Source organism: Delphinus delphis, chromosome 10 (assembly GCF_949987515.2).
Source record: "Delphinus delphis chromosome 10, mDelDel1.2, whole genome shotgun sequence".
Classification (NCBI taxonomy): domain Eukaryota; kingdom Metazoa; phylum Chordata; class Mammalia; order Artiodactyla; family Delphinidae; genus Delphinus; species Delphinus delphis.
In genome coordinates, this window is record NC_082692.2 from 58,168,365 (window position 1) to 58,189,883 (window position 21,519).

Below are 21,519 nucleotides of genomic sequence, written 5' to 3' on the forward strand. Positions count from 1 at the left end.
TACTGTGGCTGAATGGCTGCGGTTGTCATGGCAGCGAGCAACATTTTTGTCATCATCTATGGCCTTCTCCTCTCCCCTGGGAAATGTCTGACATGATTCTGGTTCTCCACGCTGGTTCTGTTCCTTGCCTTTTTGGGATGGATGCTTCCTCCTTGCCTCTGATTGGGGAGAATTTCTATTGGTTTGGAGGGACTGGCTGATGTGTGGGAAAGATGGGGGCAGGCTGAGAAAAGAGAATCAGAGGAGGGACAACATTTTTTGTGTGAAGTGGGGAGATTGGAGCAAGGGGACAAATGGTCACTGGGTGATAGAGGAGGAAGGGAAAAGGGAACAAGAAGGGAGATGGGCACAGAGAGAAGCAGAGAGGGACAGAGGGAGGAGGGGCACACAGCAGGGAGGACACCCTGCCCTCCAGAAATCCCTCGCTCACACACGCAGACCCGCTCCTACAGCTGTCAGAGCTCCTCCCGTGTCCCCGCCCCCACAGGCTTGTTCAATGTCCTCCACCCTCTACAAGCCCCTAAGCCTCCGGTGGGCAGCACAGCCTCTCCTCAGTCCCCAGCCCACCGGCTCCACCACGTGCCTCATAATATCAGGCAATTCAATGCTGAATGAATTAATGCATGGATGGACATTCAAATGCTTTTTAAGATTGAAATAATTGAATGAGGCTTTGGGGGACTGATGAATGGGAATCTAGATCCCTAGAGACAGATGGTCAAACTCACCTGCCAGTTTGTGGGTTTGTGCTGAGAAATGCAGTTTCGAAGAAGAGTGGAGATAGATAGATATTATATTGGTTGGTCAGAGGGTGATCCTCTTTGAGAGAAATTCCCCCAGTTCTGGGCACCTGCCTGAGGCTGCTCTTCTGATGCGTCGATTATGGTGGAAGTAAAGCAGGTGTCATTGGCCAACGTGGCAGGTCGGCTTCCCCAGTGTCTTCATCTCCAAGCATCCCACCCTGCGATGCCTCAGGATCCTGCCCTACAGGATGGGGAACGAGACTCGGAGAAAGTGGTTTCTTATCCCAGTTGTAGGGTGGCGTCGGATGATGGCTGTGACCGCATTTGGAAAGGTGTAAAGCCATGTCCCTACTATGGTCCCAGGGCACGTCTTGAAGTAGAAATCCTGACTGTTCTGGGCACAGGCCCTTCTTGCAGGCTCCTTGGAGAGGAGTGACAACAAGGACGGGTGAAATGAGAAAGGAGAAGGGAGAATGCCTCTGGGTTTGCCTCCTGGGAATGCTCCATATAAAAGGCTGGACCTTGTGTTCCTTCTGATATGGTCAGAGCTGTGCGTAGTCTCATGCCTGAGCCCAATCCTAGGAGGAAGAAAAGGTTTACAGTGGAAAATACCAGCTTATGTCCAGTGCTGGCAGTGGCCAATCTACAGGAACAAACGGGCAAACAGGGAGACTGACCCATGTTGACCAAACTCACAGGGGAGTGATGGATAAACCCAAATGCTACTTATTTGTGCAGCATTTTTCAAGTTCTTTGGAATCTGAAAATCTGCCCTGGTAAATAAACCTTCTGTATGACTAATCACGTGACACTGTCTAGTAAAAGAAAAATGGTCCATTAAGCCTTGTTCCCAAGAAAGGCAGGAAATGGGGCAGGAAAAGTTTGTTGTCCTTTCCACTTATTTATTCTTGCTTTTTGACTCAAGCAAGGGAACCTGATTAGAGGAAAAAATAAATTTCCACTAAATGTAACCCTAATATTTTCCTTTTGAATGTAACCCAGATTATTAGCTACCTCCCCCCACCTGGTGGAGATCCAGGTAAAGCTGGCTTGAGCCATCAGATTCATGACCTTTAGAAACCTAGAGCCACCCCCCAAGATTTCTGCACATCCTAAGGGGGCTCACGTGCTCATGGCTTCTTCTGTCTTCCCATGCCCTGCCCTGACGTTTGCTTATATGTCTGTGGTCCTTATTTTGTGCTGTTACATGCCACAACTCTTGTCAAGTGTATCAGGATTCTCTCTCACACAAAATATCTGTGAGCTGAGCAGAATTTGCCAACTATTTCAGTAGTGAAAGGACTAGAAGGGGAGAATGAGAACAGATTTCTGTCACAGAAACACAAGTTCAAAATCCAACAAGAGAGCATCTCTGATCCTCAAGTGGCCTCTGGCCACCGCACACTGACACTTCCCTGCTCTCTCCCACCTCTCCCCATCTTGCCCTTTCCCCTGCTCCTTCTTCTTTCCTTTATTCTCTCCCAGACTCTCCTAGTAGTTAAAGAAATGCCTCCCACATTTTTTTTTTTTTTTTTTTTTTTTGGTACGGCAGAGTGGCTTCAACTTCAAGACCTCACATTCTACCCCAAGTCTTTATTAAGGTCTTTTTTCCAAACAAAGGTAGTTCCCCTGCCCAAGAGGCACTCCCATACTGCTAGGATAACAGGGTTGTTGCCTCTGCTTTCCTAGACATATCCTACTGTGCTTCTCCATCTCAGTTTCCTCTGAGAAGTCCAGGGGTTTAGCTATAATCGGCTCATCCCAAACGCTACTCCTTTTAGGAAAATCCACAGACCATACTCCTGTTTGTTACTTCCTGGCTGTTTGTGGGAGAAACCAGCTGTGGTATCTTGGACAAAATACTTAAACTCTCTAAGCCTCCTTGGGGAAGGAAATGACAGGTAACATACAAAGCTATTGGAAAGATCCAAGTAACATGATGTATATGAAAATGCTTTGTCAGCCACAGAGCCCAGTGAAATTTATGATTGTCTACTCATGAATGCCAAGCAAGGCATCCACTGGCTGTCCGAGTGTTTATGTATCTTCCTTTCTTGGTGACAGCAGCTTGACTACTGCACTAGTCCAAACACTCTGGGGCCTCTTTCTCACGTACAGCCAAAGGCTATGTAGTTGGTGCACATAAAGAACACCTGATGAGGGACTTCCTGGTGGTGCAGTGGTTAAGAATCCGCCTGCCAACGCAGGGGACACGGGTTCGATCTCTGATCCGGGAAGATCCCACATGCTGCGGAGCAACTGAGCCCATGCGCCACAACTACTGAGCCTGTGCTCTAGAGCCCATGAGCCACAACCACTGAGCTCACGCACCGCAATTACTGAAGCCCGCATGCCTAGAGCCTGTGCTCCGCAGCAAGAGAGGCCACCGCAATGAGAAGCCCACACACCATAACAAAGAGTAGCCCCCGCTTGCCACAACTAGAGAGAAAGCCCGTATGCAGCAATGAAGACCCAATGCAGCCAAAAAATTTTTTTAAAAAAAATTTAAATAAAAAAATTTAAATAAATAGTAAGTTGGGGGGAGAAAAAGAGCACCTGATGAGTGGAGAACTAGCCATCCTGCAAGAGGTGGAGCATCTAAGGCTATGGAAAGTCTCTATTTGAGGGACAAAGAAATGCCCACATGCCTACACACAATCTTTGTCTCTGAGCCCCTTATCATTTACAGCAAGCACTACTTAAAAACAACAACAACAACTAATCCTCTACTTCTACTTCATTCCACAAACAATATATTTACTGTAGATTATTAGAAGTAGTGGTTGGAGAGAGAGGATGATAGAGAGAGAGACTTACCTGCAGCCCCCCACCCAGAGAAAACCACTATAATGTTTTAATGTTGATGAAGCCTCATTTTGTGTCTGTGTGTACTTGCTGTGAATTTCTCCATGACATTTTGGTGCACAGTAGATCAGACTTCTTTTATTTTTCCCATAAATTAAAACTATGTCAGTCACCCACCTTTTAGATCCATTCACTCATTCAACAGATATTAATTGAACGCTTATGATGTGCCAGACACTCTTCCAGGTGTGGGGGAAACAGCAGTGAGAGAACAAACGTCTCTGCCCTTGTCCAGCTGACATTCTAATCGGGGGAGACAGACGATAAACAAACAAGAAAAATAGTACGACAGCTGGGGATAAACGCCATGAAAATATCACAGCAGGGAAAGGGCTTTGGGAGTGTTAGGCAGGCTGAAATTTTAAATAGGGTGATCAGGGAAAGTCTGAAAGCAACAGCCTGAAGGAGACAAAGAACTGAGCCATCTGGAGACCATAGGGAAGTGTGTTCCAGCAGAGGGAACAGCACGTGCAAAAGCCCTGGGGCAGGAGTGTGCCAGGCATATGCTGGGAACAACAGGGAGGTCAGTGTGACTGGAAGAGAGTGTCGGCGTAGATGGGGTGTAGAAGATGAGATAGGGAGGTCACAGAGCCTGAACGTGCAGGGCCTTGAGGGCCAGCGAAAGGATCGGGCTGTCCTCTGATTAGTGATGGGATACTACTAGGAGATTCGAGCAGAGCAGTTACACAGTCTGACTGAACATTGAGGATAAACTACAGGCGGGCAAAGGTAGGAGCAAGGGACCTGTGATGAGGCTATTGCAATAATCCAAGAGAGAGATGCTAGTTATCTGGACCAGCAGGATAAGGGAGGTGGTGAGGTGAGAGGGCGTCTTGATGTATTCGAAGATGGAACTGAAATGTGAGATGGGGGAGTTGCTTTCACTCCCTTTCTTACAGTATAGTATTGCTTGTTTTGAAAAAGGGGCCCAGAATGTTGAGGTGTTTGAGGGGGGCCAGCGAATAGCACTCCCTTTCTTACTTCCTCACTTGAGTCCTGATCCAATTGAGAGATAAACAAAGGTATAGTTAGGCAGATGGAGACTAGAAGGTCACTGGTACAGAGAAAACTGATGTTGGAGAGGTGTGTACTGGCTACACGTCCTTCCAAATACTGAATCCCAGAATAAGGCATCTCACTCACCGCATCATCACCAAGAGGCCTGTCCTGTGAGATTTACCACATGGGAGAGCAGACCCAAGAGGGTTTGGGCGATTCCCACCCAGCTTCTCCTCCCAAACTCACAATCTGATTAAGCCCCTCCCTCCAGGGAGGGTGACAAGGATGGGGTAGCTGGAGGGATGGAGAGAGTGCAGGGGTGTCATACCAGGGGCGCTGCCTCCACTTGGATGGAAGCGTCTTGGGGAAATAAGCTATCCCCACCCCCAGTCCCCCACCAGCACACCTTCTGAAAGACAAAAGGCCCCTTTAGACCCCTTGGAGATGGGGATTCCCTCTTCCAGTGGTGAGCAAGGGGGCCCTGCACAGTTCTTGTCAAGATGATGAAACACCAAACATCATGGCATGTGTGGACACTGCTGTGCAGAGAGGAGTATGCGTGTGTGCGCGCACACACACACACACACACACACACACACAGGATCATGCCATGTGATCATAACATATTTTACAACCGCTCCTTTCACTTGATAATATATCTGGACTCTGCTTTCAGTAAATATACTTTTTTTTTTTTTTTTTTTTGCGGTACGCGGGCCTGTCACTGCTGTGGACTCTCCCGTTGCGGAGCACAGGCTCCGGACGCGCAGGCTCAGCGGCCATGGCTCACGGGCCCAGCCGCTCCGCGGCATGTGGGATCTTCCCGGACCGGGGCACGAACCCGCGTCCCCTGCATCGGCAGGCGGACTCCCAACCACTGCGCCACCAGGGAAGCCCTCAGTAAACATACTTTTACAAAACCATTTTAACGGCCAAATATCACTCCACTGTGTGGTATACCCATCTTTTGGTAACCAACCTCCTATTGTCGGTCATCTGGCTTGTTTCCAATCCTTGGCTACTATTAAAAACAAATAAATAATTAAAATAAAAATGGTCTGAACCTTCTTGTAGCTAAATTGGTTCACGTGCTTGATTCCTAAAGCTAAATTCCTGACATTGGAATCGCTGGGTTAAAAGGCAGGCATGTTTTTAACACTGTGGTTACAGTTTGCAAAATTCTGCAAGTCCAGGATGCAAAGGACAAAAAGAATGGACAAAAGAACCAGTTTCCCTGGTAGGCTGTGGGCTCCCACACTGGACCTCCTGTGTCCCCCATAGGCCCTTGCACTGGGCAGGGCACGCTAGAACTTCAGCTCATTGTGTGTGGGCCCGTGGGCTGAAGAGAAGCAATGGGAAGGGATGGTAGGTCTGGGCCTTCTGTACGTGACGAAGGCAAGTGCATTTTCAAGGGTGAGCAGGGGCCTCTCCTGGTTGATAGAGCTGACATGGTGGGTCCCAGGCCAGCCACCCATGCTCTCCCTCTGCGCCCGAGCGGATCTAAAATCAGAAAAGGAACATTTCCTGGCGTCGTTTGTCATGAGATTCCCCCAGATGACCCGCTCCCAGAACAGCTATCTGTGGGCTCAAGGATACACATGGCCTTTGCTTTGTCCCCAAGTCTGTGCCTGGAACCTGGACCCTTGTGTGCCATTTTCACACTCAACAATTCCTGGAATGCTTATGCCCCTTTGAATGGCATCTCTGAACAGTTGTTTAGTTCACGGGCTAATATTTTCCACGCAGCACCTCCAAAGAAAATCTGAGTGCACACGGCCCCACGGAAAGAGCTGACTGCCGATACTCCCAGTTGCAGGACGTTTTTCTGGTGGCTGAGACTAAAAGCTGCAGAAGGATTTTCAGTTTCTCGGGGAAAGAACTGAGGGAGGGTCTCACCGTGCCCAGGGAAGGCGGCCCCCCAGAACAGGGAGGTGGGCTCCACAAAGCAAAGCCTCCCAGAGCATGGTGGAGAGCTTAGGGTAAAAACAGGCCTCTGTTCAAAGCCCAGTGCCGCCGCCCTCACTGTGGGAGTGTGGGCAGGTTACCTGACCTCCCTGTGCCTCACTGTCCTTAGCTGAAAATGAAGGGAGCAGAGGTTAGCGTCCAGGGTTGTGTAAGGATCTAACTGAGGAAATGTGCATATTAATTACAGGGTAAGTGCCCCCAAAGTGGTAGATGGTACTGTAGCATCAATACCACCAAGTGGAGACAATAGGATCCCAAAGAAATGGATTAAAGAAACCACTGGACAGGGGAGGGGGTGGGGCAAATTAGGGGTATGGGATTAACAGATACAAACTACTATGTATAAATGATAAGCATCAAGGATATATTGATGGGAATTATAGCCATTATCTTGTCATAACTTTTAATGGAGTATAATCTGTAAAACTACGGAGTCACTATATACCTGAAACCAATGCAACATTGTAAATCAACTATACTTCAATAAAAAAGGACCACTGGACACCTCTAACATCGTTATGTCCCAAGGGTGCAGCACACAGTCAGCACTCGGTAAATATTTGAGGAATTTGATGAATGAATACGTGCTAGACCACGTCAGCCATGTAGGCAGCAACCACGGTGAGAAGCTGGTCCCTGGAGAAGCTAAGAAAACTTCCATGACGATAACAATATTATTAATAAAAGTCGCAGAGGATTATATAACACTCAGGTGCCTGACATTACACCTCAGATCACCCTTGCGAGGTGGTGCTTCACCTCCATTTACAGAGGAGGACACTGAGACACAGGTCACATAACATAACACTGAGTCACAGGTCACAGTCAGAGGGCAGAGCAGCGTCCACGTCTGGATCCTGGGGCAGGGGGACAGCAGGCTGGGGACTCTCCTGGCTTGGCGAAGGTGGCTGGGGGCAAGGAGAGTGAACTCAGCTCAGGGTGGAAGGCGAGGAGACATGGCCCCTGCCCACCCAGGAAGGGCAGGATAGGCTGTGACCACAGACACAGGTGATGGAATAGAAGAAAACCAGGAGGAGCCTGTTTCATCTCCGAACTATAAACTGAGCGGGTATGTTTACTCACAGTGGGCTGGGGCCAGTTCTCAGGGTTTCACGTGTACTAACTCAGTCCTCCCAGCCTGATGGATCGTGAGCTCCCAGGTTTGCTCGGCGGGCTGCTGTTCGTCTGCATCACTTTCGTCACCCAGGTGATTAATTTTAGCTAGAATAACAACACACAGCTATTCAGAAGAGCTCTGTTATTGACATTCCTATTGCAAACAGATGGCATGCCTGTTACAAAGCTCCAGCCCTTTTTCTTTTTCCTGTATCTCTCTTTCTTTCCTCTTTACCCCTTTTCTTTCTTCCCAAAGCCTTAGAATATAACTTTGTTCACAGGAAGTTTCTTAGGGGCATTTTTATCACCTCTACCTGAGGACAAACAGGAAAAATACCAGGACCAACACAGTCCTCCCAACACGGCCAAAGATGCTTGGATGGGGGACCCGCAGGGAGGGTGGGGTTGCTGAGCCCCACATTGGGGGAGTGAAGCCACTTGCTCCCCAATTTGCTGAGACTACGGCCGTGAGGGCCCCGTCCGAGCCTTGGCCAGCTCCTAGGATGTGGCCAGACTTGTCAGCTGGGCTGTCTGCCAACCATCCTCAGCATATGCCCCAGGCACCCAGGAGAGAGAGACTGGCCAATTGGGAGCAGTAGGACGGGCAGGGCCCCAGAGCTGCCAGGGTTTGAGGCTCCCTGGAGAATTGGCCTGTTCTACAGTCATGACCTTTGACAGTGACTGACTCTGTATCCCGGTCTTCAACCTTCCTTATTTCACAGGGAGGACTCGCCACACTTAGGCTCCACAGTGTCCCTTCCCAGAGCATTCTGGGCTGAAGGTCCTGCCTCCCTCCCTCCCCTACTCTATCCCTGGTCCTGGCTGAAGCAGATGGGAGGGGTCCACAAGGGAACAACTTGGGTGGCTGAATCTCATCCCCTGTCTCTGCGTGAGTGTCCAAAGGACTTTTCTGAGCCATAAAGGGACCACTTGTGGCTCATCATTCCCAGAGAAGTTCTTCCTTCATCTCAATACTCTGCTCGGAAACCTGGAGCCTTTCAGCAGCAAAAAATAAGCTACTGTGTGTGAGGTCCGGCTGTGCTGCCCTTCCCCGTCAAGAAGCTGGTGGCTGGCCCTTTCCTGAGCTACGTGGCCTCTCCCAGCCTCTGTGTCCACCTCCGGTGTTGGGGCTCCTTGGGTTTTGTCCCAGATGTCTAGCTTACAGTCGAGCTTCTCAGAGTGGTCCCCACACGAGCAGCAGCAGCAACATCATCACCTTGGAGCTTGGTGGAAATGCAGATTCCCAGGTCTTCTCCCACATCTGCTAAGTCAGGATCTGCACTTTGATGAGACCTTGGTTGATCGGTATGCAATGGAAGTTTCAGGAGCCTTGACCTACACCTGGCCATTTTCAATTCTGGCTTCATGTTAGGATCGCCTGGGGAGACTGTGCAGTGTACCAGTGCCAAATCCGGGGTGGTAGAGGGCAGAGCCTGGGAATCTGTAGTTTTCCAAAGCTGCCCCGTGATTCTGATAGGCAGCCACCAGTACAGATGAAGAGGCAGTGATGGGATCTATTTGCAGCTTCCTTAAACACCCCCTCCTGCCTCCCCCTGGGGCAACAGAACCAGAACTTCCTTCCCATCCCTTTGTACCACCCACTCTTGCCTTCCTTTACTCCTCGATCTCTTGAGTTGTTTTTCCTTCTGTTCTGGGCAGACTTAGGAGAATCTCCTTGGATTTGGGGCTTGCTCTGCCCATCAGCTTTGGCCAGACTCGGGCCACCCTCCCTGGAAGCTCCACCTTGGTCTGACCTAAGTGCTCCCAGCTGTGGAACATCTTGACAAGCCTGACTCCCGCCCAGCAAAAAGCAAATCTGCCCAAAGTTCAGCCTGTGGGCGTGACCAGTGACCAGCAATGCCGCCACCCACACAGCCCCACACTGACCTCGCTCTCAGGCTGACTCTTTCTGGTCTCCATCTGGGACAAAGAGGTGGCAGTGAGGTCCTTCCAGGGCCTGACCCACCCTCGAAAGAGCCCCTTGAGGCTTTCAAATCCTTCGGGGAAGTAAGGTCACACAGAAACAAAAAGCAAGCTTGCTGAGGACCAAGAAAAGGCCCTTTCCTACCTTCTTTCTCTGTCTGAAAACAATGCGGGAGCTGGACAAGCCAATCCCAGAGGCTTTCATTGTTCGAATCAAGGTCAAAGCCAGCACGTGAGCCAGAGGCAAGTATGGGCGCCCTGAGGGGGTGCATGACAGGGTCCAGCCTTGGGCTACAAAGAGGAGGGCCCAGGATGGAGGCCTGGGGAGGATGAACCCAAGCCCTGTGGCCTGGCTGTATGTGTCATGGCCTCATCACATCAGCCAACATTTGCAGGTTCCCCCTGGGTCTGATCAAATCAGACCTATCTCTGCACTGGGTGCCTCCTCTGCCCCAGCCCGAGTCTCCCCACCACCTGGGAAACTCTTCCACAGCTTGTGTTTCTCTCCTGAGCTTTCCCATCCCTGAGCCCCCAGAGGCAGGAGAAAGGCAGTCATTTCTTCGGCTGCTAGATAGGTCTGTTTTGTTGTTTTGCAAGTAGACAGCGAGTTAAGACGTCACTTGCTGTAGCTTCTAGCTACCTTGCACTCCCACAGTTGGCTCCAGAAGGAGGGCTTCGAATTCCTTGTTTCCCTAAGTTCTTTCTGTTCTCTCCTCTTCCTTTTCTGTCGCCTTCTTTCCTTCCACTCCAATCCCTTTCCTCCTGCAAGCCCAGCTCTGCCTATTTCCTTACGCCACTGGATCGAAATGTTGGACTCTAGCCGCGGTGAGGAGCCCAGGTCTGGCAGGTGCAGGTCACACATCATCTGTGATCCAAGCAGCATCACTGGTATCCTGAGGGTGGTGGTCACCCAGAGACTCACTCAGGGCACCTGGAGACTCTGGACCAGGCAGACCAGGGCTAAATCTTCCTCATCTGTTCGACGTTGAGCACCTTGTTTAACTTCAATGGGCTTCAGCTGCCTGGTCTGTAAAATGCACACTGATCATCAGCTCCTACGGTTGGTGTGGAGGTTACATGAGATCACCAGGCTAGGTGCTCCGTCACCCACGTGCTGTCCCCACACGCCTGCCTCCCCTATCGCTGTGCCTGGGACCTGTTCCCCCAGGAGGCGATTCAAAGATCAGGCAGAAAACAGAGAAGTGTTTCTGCTGGAATGTGTCCCTTCACGACTGGGCCCGCGGATACCAGCTCCTCTTCTAGCTTTGTACTCACTTTTCCGTTTCCTTGGTGTAACCTCTCTGGCCACACTCCCCACTAGGCCACCAACTGTTTGTGAGCGACAGAAAAGGCCCACCCATGGAGGCTTGGGGAGTACGAGTGAAGCGTGACCAGGCTCCCGGCTCTTACTGCCAGGGCTGTGGTCGCACCAGGCAACCTAAGTAGGTGTCAGGGATATAAATTCAGGCCTGGCGGGGGCTTCTGGGAGGAGGCGTGGCCTGATTCACATAACAGTGCTTGAAGCCAGGCCCAGGTGTGTTCAAGCCCTGGCCGCTAAACTCCATGACCTTGGGCAGAGTTACTTGTCCTCTCTGAGTCCTTATCTGTCAACTCTGCCAATAACCTCTTTCCTAAGGGATCACTGAAGGCATTGAAGGAGGTCACCTAAGACCTCTGACATAAAGCACGGTGCGATAAATCCCCCCCCCCACAACACGATCTCCACAGCCTCACCAGGACACGTAATACAGCGCACTTGCAAAGCGCCCTGTGCCCCTTGTATACTTTCTCACATTGTATTCCCATCATGACCCTAGGAGGTAGGTTATGTTAGTGTCACACTCATCTTGCAGATAAGAAAACAGAAGCACGGGGAAGTTATGTAACCGGCTCAAGGTCAGCCAGCGTGGCAGAGCTGGAAGCGACTGTCACAGTGACTGGTGGGCAACTTGATTTGCACGGTAAGTTTTCCCATGGAACTTTGGAGGGGGGATGTGAGTCCTACGCCCCAAAGCGGACATGGCTCCAGAACCTTCCATGACCCCCTTGCCGAGGGAGCCCACAGGGAACACAGAAGAGTCAAATGAGGCTGACTACTCAGGGACTTTGCAGGTGCTGCCAGGTTCGTGGCCATCAGCTTCTGCTGGGTCTGCCTTCCTCCTCCTCGTTTCCTGGGCCAAACTTTATCAGGACGTCCCCTCTTCTCTGGAGCTCCTTCCAGAAAATCCATTAAAGGCAGGGACCAGGTGAGCAGGAACAGCCTGATCTCAGAGATCTGGAGACTTCTAGCTACAAAGCATGAAGCATATTTACTTTGTCACCTGAAATTATTTTTGTTTCAAAGGCTTGATTTAGGAAGATCCAGATGTTCACCTGGTCTCCAATTGCTGAAGGAACATGTGTTTTAAAGGCCAGCTGTCGAAGTACATGCATTCTGCCCTTGCCATTCTGTGGAGGCCGCCTCTGGCCTTGACGTTAAACCAGTTACAGTTCTGTGCTGACGGCACACGTGGCCACGGCCAGGATTTCCCGTGCCTCCACCTCACCGTTTCCTCTCTGCCTCTGGGCTGGTCCCCTTCATTTCTCCCTTCCTCCCTCCCCACAACTTGCTCAGATCTGTGGGTAAACGTGCAGAAATGTTCTGGAAAGTGGGGACATTTAGGCTCCAGGCAGACAGCGGTTCATAGGCCAGCTCAACCACTTCTGGGCTCTACACCCACGGGTAGTTTACCCGAGTGTCAGATGTCCACCTGGAAACTGTGAGATCACGTGAAGATGGTTTCGTTCGCAGCCTGGCGCAAGATAAAGGAGTAGTACGTGGAATAAGGGGATAAGCTTTTTGCCCAAAGCTCAGTGTAGTGTGAGGCGCGGTGTGTCCTTAGCACTTGTGAAGGGCCTGCTTCCCCCTTGTCTCTCCACAGCCTTGGCCTCAGCCGTGGATTCCTCCTGCCCTCAGATCTCCCTCCGATATGGACAGGCCCTGCCACTCCACAGATATTTCTGTGACTCCCTCCTACCCAAGTAAAACCCACCCGTGCCGGTCTCTGCACAGGGTTCAGCCGGACTGATGAGCTAACCTTGGCTGACACTTTAACAGAGTGAGGTGACATCTGATCGAGGCCCGGCGACAATGCTTCAGGGGTGCACAGGCTGCCACTCGCCCAGTATTTCCCAAACATCTGGACCAAGTGCTCGCTTCCGCCAGAGCTGCCAAGAACGATGCCCAACTCCCCAAAGGGGGACAGATGGTAACCAGTCTCGGCCCATGGCGGAAGGAAGATCTTTGAATCGGAGGTCACACCGCTTAGGTACCTGCTAGGCCAATCTGTGTGTCCATTATGCCTGCCTTCCCACAGCAAGCCGAGAGCCACGTGAAGGGACAGAAGGGCATCCCCTACAGCTGGTGCCCAGCTGAGGGTGAGGAGAGACGCTGCACCAGGGTCCAGAGATCAGGGCTTCGCTCTCACTCTGCTCATGACTCATGCACGACACAGGCAGGTCATTACCCGCTGTTGTGGCTAAAAGGCTGTAACAGCACCGGCCCCTCCCTGCCTCATAACGGTGACTCAGAGGATTAAGGAGGAAACAAGCGCTAAGCTTGGTGAATGCAGCTTTGTCCCCCAGCTGGTCCCTCTGATTATTCCACAAAACCAATGGGAAATAGCAAAGGTCAAAGTTCTCTTTATGGGAGGTTGAGGTCCTCACTGGGTGTGGTTCTGAGCTCCGTGTCTGTGTCACCCTCATCTGGGGTGAGGCCCTGGGGTCAGACAGAAAAGGGGGGCTAGAGGGAGCATCGTCCAAGCTCTGGCCACGTGCCTGGGGCATTTCACATGGCAAGTCAGCTAAAGGAATGGATCTTGCTGGGCCTTTTGGAAACTTCTAGTAGCAAAAACCACAGACTGAACAGTACCTGTCAAGGCTGGAGCGAGCGGGATGAAAGCTGTCTCTCCACGATGCTGGCTTTCAGCGCTGGCCCCCCTTGCTCTCCACTTATGTGATTTGGTTTTGTGGTCTCTCTCGGTGGAAAGCCTCTAGGACGCTAGTGGCTGAAGCCAGAGCCCTAGAAGGACAGGAGGAGGGAGAGAGGCAGATGGGGCGGCTGTGGCCCAGCTGCACGGAGCCAGCTAGGAGAGGCCACTTCCCTCCGTGCTGTGGCTTTTCCCACGCAAGATCTGGAGGTGCCTCGGTGAAAGGTCTAGGTGGGATTAAACCAATTCTGCCAGCCAAAGAATATCGCTCGCCATCCAGCTGTACCAGGATTGAGTCATCCACCACTGCCGTCACTGATCTTCAACACACCCTGAAAGGGGTTCAGGGTGGAGATCAGGAATGAGGTGCTCTGGGCTCTGGGAAAACTGGCATAACAGCCTTCGGTTAGATATTTTCAGGAGAAAATTTTATGAACACAAGTTCTTGCGTCTTCCCATACTTGGAAAAGCGCTAAAATCTTTAAGTAAGATGTCTATTCCCCGTGGCTAGCGGTAACCTTCTAGCGAGATGTGTGCTTGGTTGCAGGTACCCTTCTCCAAAATCACATATATGCTGACCACCCCTTCCCCCCTTCCGAACAGTTTCTCAGAGCCATCCGAGAGGCTGTGTCCTGGGCTATAGTCCTCGGTAAATCCCCAAATAAAACTGAAAGTCACAGCTCTCACGTGGTGTGTTTTTATTTCAGTCTACGATTCTCCCAAATAATCCAATGGGGGGGTAGAGAAGATTCTTTCCAGTTTAATTTTGTGTGATAGATCAGCAGACCAGTACCAGTCTGCTGCCTGTTAGGAACCGGGCCACACAGGAGGTGAGCGAGCGAAGCTTCATCTGCCGCTCCCGGTCGCCCGCATCACCCCCTGAACCATCCTCCCCTGCCCTCCCACCCCGTCTGTGGAAAAACTGTCTTCCAAGAAACCGGTCCCTGGTGCCAAAAAGGCTGGGGACTGCTGTGACAGATAATAATTCACATGGTTCAAAATCAAAATAATATAAATTAGATACAATGGGAAATCTCGCTCTGCCTCTGCCCCAGTTCACTGATTCCTCCCACTATACCCGCTACTGTTATTAGTTTCTCATGTGCCTTTCCCATATTCCTTTCTGTAAATTCAAATGTGTATTTTCACTCTGTCTTCTCCCTTAAGTGCACAAAAGTTTTAGCGTATGGTACATCCTGGTATCGGTCAGGGTCTCTGTAGGAAGCGAATGGCAGAGTCGAGCTGGATAAGTGAAGAAGAGTTAGTGAAAGGCTGTTGACAAAGGTGTGGTTGGCTGAGGGGGGAAGGAATAGGAATGTGAAATTCGCCAGGGCTGGGGACCATGGAGAGCCTGCAGGGATGAGAGATAGGAGATGCTGGAAGCCAGAGATTGAGAGACAGAGAGAGACAGCGCTTTGTGGAGAGGCCTCAAGGTAGAGGGACAAGGTACCGCAATGCAGGGAAGGAGCCCGGGACTAAACACCTGCCCTCAGACGCCACTCATGCCCTGGATCTTCAGCAGGGCCCCCGTCGGCCAACCCACCTCAGGAGTCTGGGGCAAAGAGGCCCGTGTGTGTAGACGTTACAAGCCAGCCTCCCGAGACCCAGAGCAGGCTGAGAGGGGTGTGGGTGTCTCGCAGGGGGGCCCCCGCAGAACACGCAGGACACCCTGCCCCACCCCCGCCCCGGGACAGCTGATCCCGGAGAGCTTTCCACGTTATTTGCTGAGGTGGCTACTAGCATTGCTTGGTTCCACTTCCCCACCTTCCCCGCCAGCACTGCCACCAAACTTCTCAGCCGCTGCTGCCCAGCACCCCAGAGGGTATTACAACGCCCTGCGTAACGTGGCGAAGGGTCCCAGTGTCGGCCAGCCGGCTGGGGAGATCCTTCCCTTCAAAACCAAGTGAAAATCTTCAGCTGCCTTGCACCTCCCTGTCAGCAGCAGCTCAGGGCTCTTGGGGATCCTTCCAAGCATTTCTGGGTACCTGTCACGTCGTCCTTGCCTGACCCCTTGTCCGGCACCCTTGTTCCTCACTTTCCCTCCTCCCCTTGGGCTCTCGGGCCACTGCCTGGCACACCACCGTCCTCACCCAGCCCTGCTGTCCAAGCAGGGACACGGCGTCCCCAGCCCCACACGGTCTGTCCTTGGGGTGCAGGGACAGCAGAGGAGTATCATGGCATAGATCAGTAACCCATTTAAAATTTATCAGCTGACCTCACTGCTGGCAAAACTCACTGCTGGCCCTGCCCCAGGGGCTCGGGGAGTCCTTCCTCAGCCACCTGTTCCCTGGTCTCTGGCTACTGTCGTGTTCCTGGGCTTCCCTCCCATCCTCTCTTCGTTTTCTCTGTCCCCTGAAACCCAGCCCCGGGCCACACTTGCCTGTCCTCGTCCTAGTCTGTTACTTTCTCTTCTCCCTTCTCACACGAAGCAGTTGAGCTCCCGTTTGCCTCAAAGTCTCCTCCAGGTCTGGGTCCAATTCCTCGCTCTCTCCAACCAAAGGGCTGTTCTCTCTCCAGCTGATTCCCACCGACTCAGTGCCAGCCGGTAGAAAGAGAATATGAACCCATATAAAATGTGAAACTTTCCAGTGGCTACATTTAAGAGAAATTAAAAGAAACAGGTGAGATTAATTTTAATATGCTCTACTTAACCCAATATATCCAAAATATTATCAGTTCAACATTTACTCAGCATAAAATTATGCATTATTTTAATTCCGGTAAATGACAAGCTATTTTAAATCCGCTGTGTATTTGGCGCTTAACGGCACATCTCAATTCAGACTAACCACCTTTTGCACGCTCGGTAACCACACGGCTGGTGGTGACCATGCTGGGCAGACTAGCCCCAGAATACAGAAAGACCTGCGACCACCTTTTAAACGATAACCAGATTCCACCACTTAGTGGGTACAATGGATTCCTAGAAATATAAGCACTGAATTACGTCTGAGATTTTCACAGCTGGTGCCAAGATGCCCTCTGGAAGCTGTCACAAATGACGTTCTTGAAATTGCTGACTTACCATGTCATCACCAACACTGGATATTAGGGTGGATGGATGTAAAGTATAATTTGCATTTCCCTGGTGATGTGTAAGACTAAGCTCTTTTCATCTGTTTACTAGCCATATTCATATTCTCGTCTGTGAATTAATTATCTGTGCCCTTTACCCATTTTTCTATTAGATTTATTGCCTTTTTTTTGAAACTTCAGTTTAAGAGACTTGCTTTGTTCTCAGTGGGCCCTCTTCCATCTGAAGTGTTTCTTTGGCACTAGGATATTTTCTTCTAATATATCTTTTTATTTCCTCCTCTCCATTCTCTGTGTTCTCTCCTCTGGAGCTTCCATAAGAAAGGTATCTGTGCTTGACTTTACACCTCATGTCACATAACTTAAAAAACAATGGCATCTTTCTTTTTTTCTAACACATTTTTAGGGAATCCTTTAGCTTGATCTTCCAGCTTACTAATTAGGTTTTCAGTTATCTATTTAGCACATTTATTGAGTTTTTAAAACTTTGTCAGTCATGGCTTTAATTCCCAAGAACTCTTATTATATCTTTTTCATAGAGGCTTTATTTTTTAGGTGGATGTGATATTCTCTTAACTCTCTCTGGGATATTCATTTTAATTCCTTACAGTTTTCTTCTGTTTTGAGTAGTCTGTTTTCTTGGAGTCCATTCTATTTTTTTTTTTTTTGCAGTACGCGGGCCTCTCACTGTTGTGGCCTCTCCCGTTGCGGAGCACAGGCTCCGGACGCGCAGGCTCAGTGGCCATGGCTCACAGGCCCAGCCGCTCCGTGGCATGTGGGATCCTCCCGGACCGGGACACGAACCGGTGTCCCCTGCATCGGCAGGCGGACTCTTAACCACTGCGCCACCAGGGAAGCCCCCATTCTATTTTTGTGCCTCTCTCAGGCTCTGGCTTTTCTGAAATATCTAGCAATTCTAACATAGCTGTTAACATTGCAGATGACCATCTGGGCTGAACAGTATTGGTGGCTGGGGGACACTTCCTTACCCCCATGAGAATCCCATTCCTCTGGCAGGGAATGCAGCTGTCGATACAGGAGCCAGCCTCAGGTGACTGCGTGTGCAGAGAGTGGTCAGTGGACAGTGGAAAGGAACCATTCACCGCCCTACAGTCCATCTCTAGCTCACTCTTTCACCCAGGTCACGTTGCCTCTGTTCTGGAACTCTGCTGGGAAAATTCACTCTGTGATGATTGTGCATTTAGCCCTGTGGCATTACAGCTTCGTTTTAATTTCTTCACCAACTTGTTCTTATATTTGTCTTATGTTTCCCGGAAATTTCTTAATCTTCTGGACATTGATCCCATTCCTCCTGACTGCCCACAACCACGAGCACTCTTATTTCTGAATTTCTTGTCATTTCAGTGGAATTTAGGGAAGAAGAGGGGTACACACCACTGTGTGCTTAGCCATGTTGAACTGTAAGACACTTATTCTGCACTTAGCATCATTTCATGAGAATGGTTGTCAGAAGTGAGTCAGTTGGATCAAAGAGCAGGAACATTTTTTGAGGTTGTCGATACACAGTTTAAACTGCTTGCTAGACTGAGGAGTGAAACAGAGGGAAAGGAGCCAGCTTGGGCAGAGAGAGAGCTGGGTTACAATCACAGTTCCTCCCCTTGCCAGATGCGTAAACTGAGTCAGGGAACCTCTCTGAACTTCAGTTTCCTCATCAGTAAAATGGGCATGATAATGGTACCAGCATTTAGGAATACTGTGAGAGGGCTTCCCTGGTGGCGCAGTGGTTGAGAGTCCTGTGCTCCACAACGGGAGAGGCCACAACAGTGAGAGGCCCGCGTACCGCAAAAAAAAAAAGAATACTGTGAGGATGAACTGTACGAAGCATCTTCCCCAGAGCCCAGCCTATAGAAGGTGCTCAATAAATGCTGTTCGTCAGCATTGTTTCAAGTAAGTGGTTTGTCAGCATCAAAGAATCGTGGATTCAACTGGGTGTTTGGAAAAGCGTTCCCTTCTTGGTCATCGGCACTTCACGCTCTCAGATAAATCACTGCCCAGCTTGGTACCTCCATCTCCAAAGAGAGAAGTCTCCTTCCTGCCTGCCTTTCTGTGAAGGCTTCTGTGAAGATTCACTGCTGTTTCGAAAGCCCTTACAGATGCTCCAGTGAAAATCCCTGTGCATCCTTGGAGCTGTCTTCATTGGAAGGATGGGTCCTGAGCCCCTGCCACCAGCTCCAGAATGAATCTCCATGAGATTCTAAGCTTGGTCAAGTGTAAACTCCTGTGGAAGAAAAGATCTGGTCCTTATCCTGGGCCAACTTCCGGAAATGTAATTTCTTCCTCAGCTGGGACGTTGGGTCTTATGACTCCTTTTCCTATTTGACAACTTATTAATCAGAAATCTCCAGCAAACCTGCTCCAGGGAGGCAGGCTGAGCCCTCACCATGGCCACATGCCAGTTGAGGCTCAGGATGTCAGGAACCAAGTGTTTCTGCCCAGCCCAGATGAAGGGCGGCTCCTGTGAGAACCTCCAAAGTCACTGGCTCAGGGGTGCAATGGCCGGGCTCGGGGATGCAGGATGGCAAAGAGAGAAAGAAGTTTGTACCTGTAGAACCGAGGCAGGCCCAGTCCGGAGGTCAGCCAGGGCCAGCACTGTGAGAGGTCACTGAGGCGGGACTCTGGCAGACTGGAACTGAGGCCAAGGTGGGACGGGTGGGAACGGACGGGCAGGGGAGGGGAGAGCTCATTTGAAGAATAACAGGAAAGTTGTAGGGCGACCATGAGGCCTGCCAGGTTTTGTTTTTGTCTTGATTCAGTAAGCAGTCAACAAACAAACAAGGTGCAGGGCATGGACTGGACTGGGAACTGGCCTTTCTCAGTAAGAGTCACCACTATAAGAATCTCTTCCTTTCTCCCTCTCTCCTGGTCCCACTCACAGCAGGGTTGGTGGCCACCAAGCTGGAAAGGGGCAGGACGGAGGCAGGTAGGGCCAGCAGGAAATGCCTTCCGGAGGTCGAACCAATAGAGGGCATGGGGTGTGGGCGAGTCCCTCAAGGAGAAGGGAGGGTTCACTCACCAAAGGGCTCCTCCCCCATCCCTTTAGCTCCTCTCCCACACAACCGGCCCTTCCCTCTGCTCCCCAAAGGGCTGTGTGCAGCCAACACAGGAGTCCCATCTGTGAGCCCGACTTTAGTAACAGGGTGACAATGACGATGGCTAGATACACCCCTTGACTTCTTGCTGGTGAGACAGAAAAGCGAGGCACAGAGAGACTGGAGAATGTGTTCAAGGGCACACAGCAAGGAGCGGGGAAGCAGAAGTCAAAACCAGGTGGTTTCTAGAACCTCTGCACAGTATAGGTGAAATGACCCCAGAAGCTCTAGAAGGAGTAAATGCCAAGGTTCCCAGAAGGCTCTCAGAGCACCCAGCACTGTGGGGAGGCAGCAAGTCCTATCGAGGGCTGGACTGGAAAGATGGTGAGCAGGTGTGAAGTCAGGAGCAGGCCTTGGGAGGTGAATTCTGGCTCCACTTCCCCAGTAAATCTCAAATGCTCCTCATGTTTGGGGAGATTAAGAGTAGAAAAAAGGAGAAGGAATGATTCTTAAATGCTGTCTGGACTCCCTTCTAGGTTCCAGCATCTCTCCCGGGTCCCTGCCCGATGGTGGAGGGCACCCCCCCACCTCCGTCGCTGACCTGCTTTCACGTCCGGGGTTTCCGGGTCTCCGCGTGCAACCTGCCCACCCTCCTGGGGGCTCACTCTTCTTAGATCTGAATCCTCAATACAGGGACTTCTTTTGGAGAAATAGCTAGATTTCTTTCTGATTACAAGTAAAATGCATGCTAAAGGCAAAAAAAATAAAGAAATTAGGAAATGCATGAACATAAAGAATCTTTCAAACAGTACATCTACAGGATAAAGAGCTATTCAACCATAAAAAAGACTGAGGACTTTTGTGATATCTCAGTAGGGACAAGATTCATAATTACATGAGAAAAATAAGGTGCTGGACAGAGTGAGAGCATTGTCGACTTGCGTCAAATTCTCCCAAAGGGAGCTCGGCCAACGGGTGACACAAGTTGCTCTCTAGAAGGAGAACTGGGTGGCTTGGAGGAGATTTGTCACCAGATAGCCTTCTAGAGCTTTTGATTTTTATGCCATGTGACTGTATTACTTTTTCAAAGATTAAATAAAAATCTGAAAAAGAACAGTTTATTATGTAGGACTCAGTGAAAATCCCTCCCTCGATATATGTCCTTCCAAATTTTATTTTCTGTACACACACACACACACATTTTGTTTATTTCTATAACATTGAGATCATGCTACAATGAATTATAATCCGCTTTATGCCTCATTTACTATAGTGTGGATAACTTTCCATATTAGTATATATCAATCACATGGTTAATGTAAGCAGCTGCAGAGTAATTCATGATATACGTTTACAATATTTTTTAACTCATTCCCTATAATCTTTAACCGTTTTATTGACATGCACGTACCATAAAATTCATCCACTTTAAGTGTACAGTTCAGTGGGGTTTAGTATATATCCACAGAATTGCGCAAGCATCACTACAATCTCATTTCAGAACATTTTCATCACCCCAGAAAGAAAACACACGCCCATCCTTCCCCTTCTCCCAACCCTAGGCGACCACACTAGTCTACTTCCTGGCTCTAGGGATTTGCCTATTCTAGACATTTCTTATAAATGGAACCATTTGTGTCTGGCTTCTTTTACTTACTACACTGTTTTCTAGGTGCACCCATGTGGTAATACGAATCCGTACTTTGTTCTTTTTGTTGATGAATAATATTCCGTTGTATGGATAGTTCACGTTTTGTTTGTCCTTTCGTCAGTTGATGGACATTAGGGTTTTTTCTCCTTTTTGGCTCTTGTAAATAATGCTGCTATGAACATTCACGGGCAAGTTTTTTTTTTTAA

The 21,519-nt window shown here is 50.0% G+C and overlaps 1 long non-coding RNA gene across 1 annotated transcript; it reads right to left on the reverse strand.

The window, feature by feature from the left end:
* Positions 1 to 734: 734 nt before the first annotated feature.
* LOC132432184 (uncharacterized) lies at positions 735 to 16,161 on the reverse strand. Its single transcript, XR_009520856.2, has 4 exons — positions 15,960 to 16,161; positions 13,522 to 13,671; positions 7,656 to 7,793; positions 735 to 1,321 (listed from the first exon to the last, which is right to left on the reverse strand). It is a non-coding gene; the product is annotated as an uncharacterized lncRNA (long non-coding RNA).
* Between the last annotated feature and the right edge of the window lie 5,358 nt (positions 16,162 to 21,519).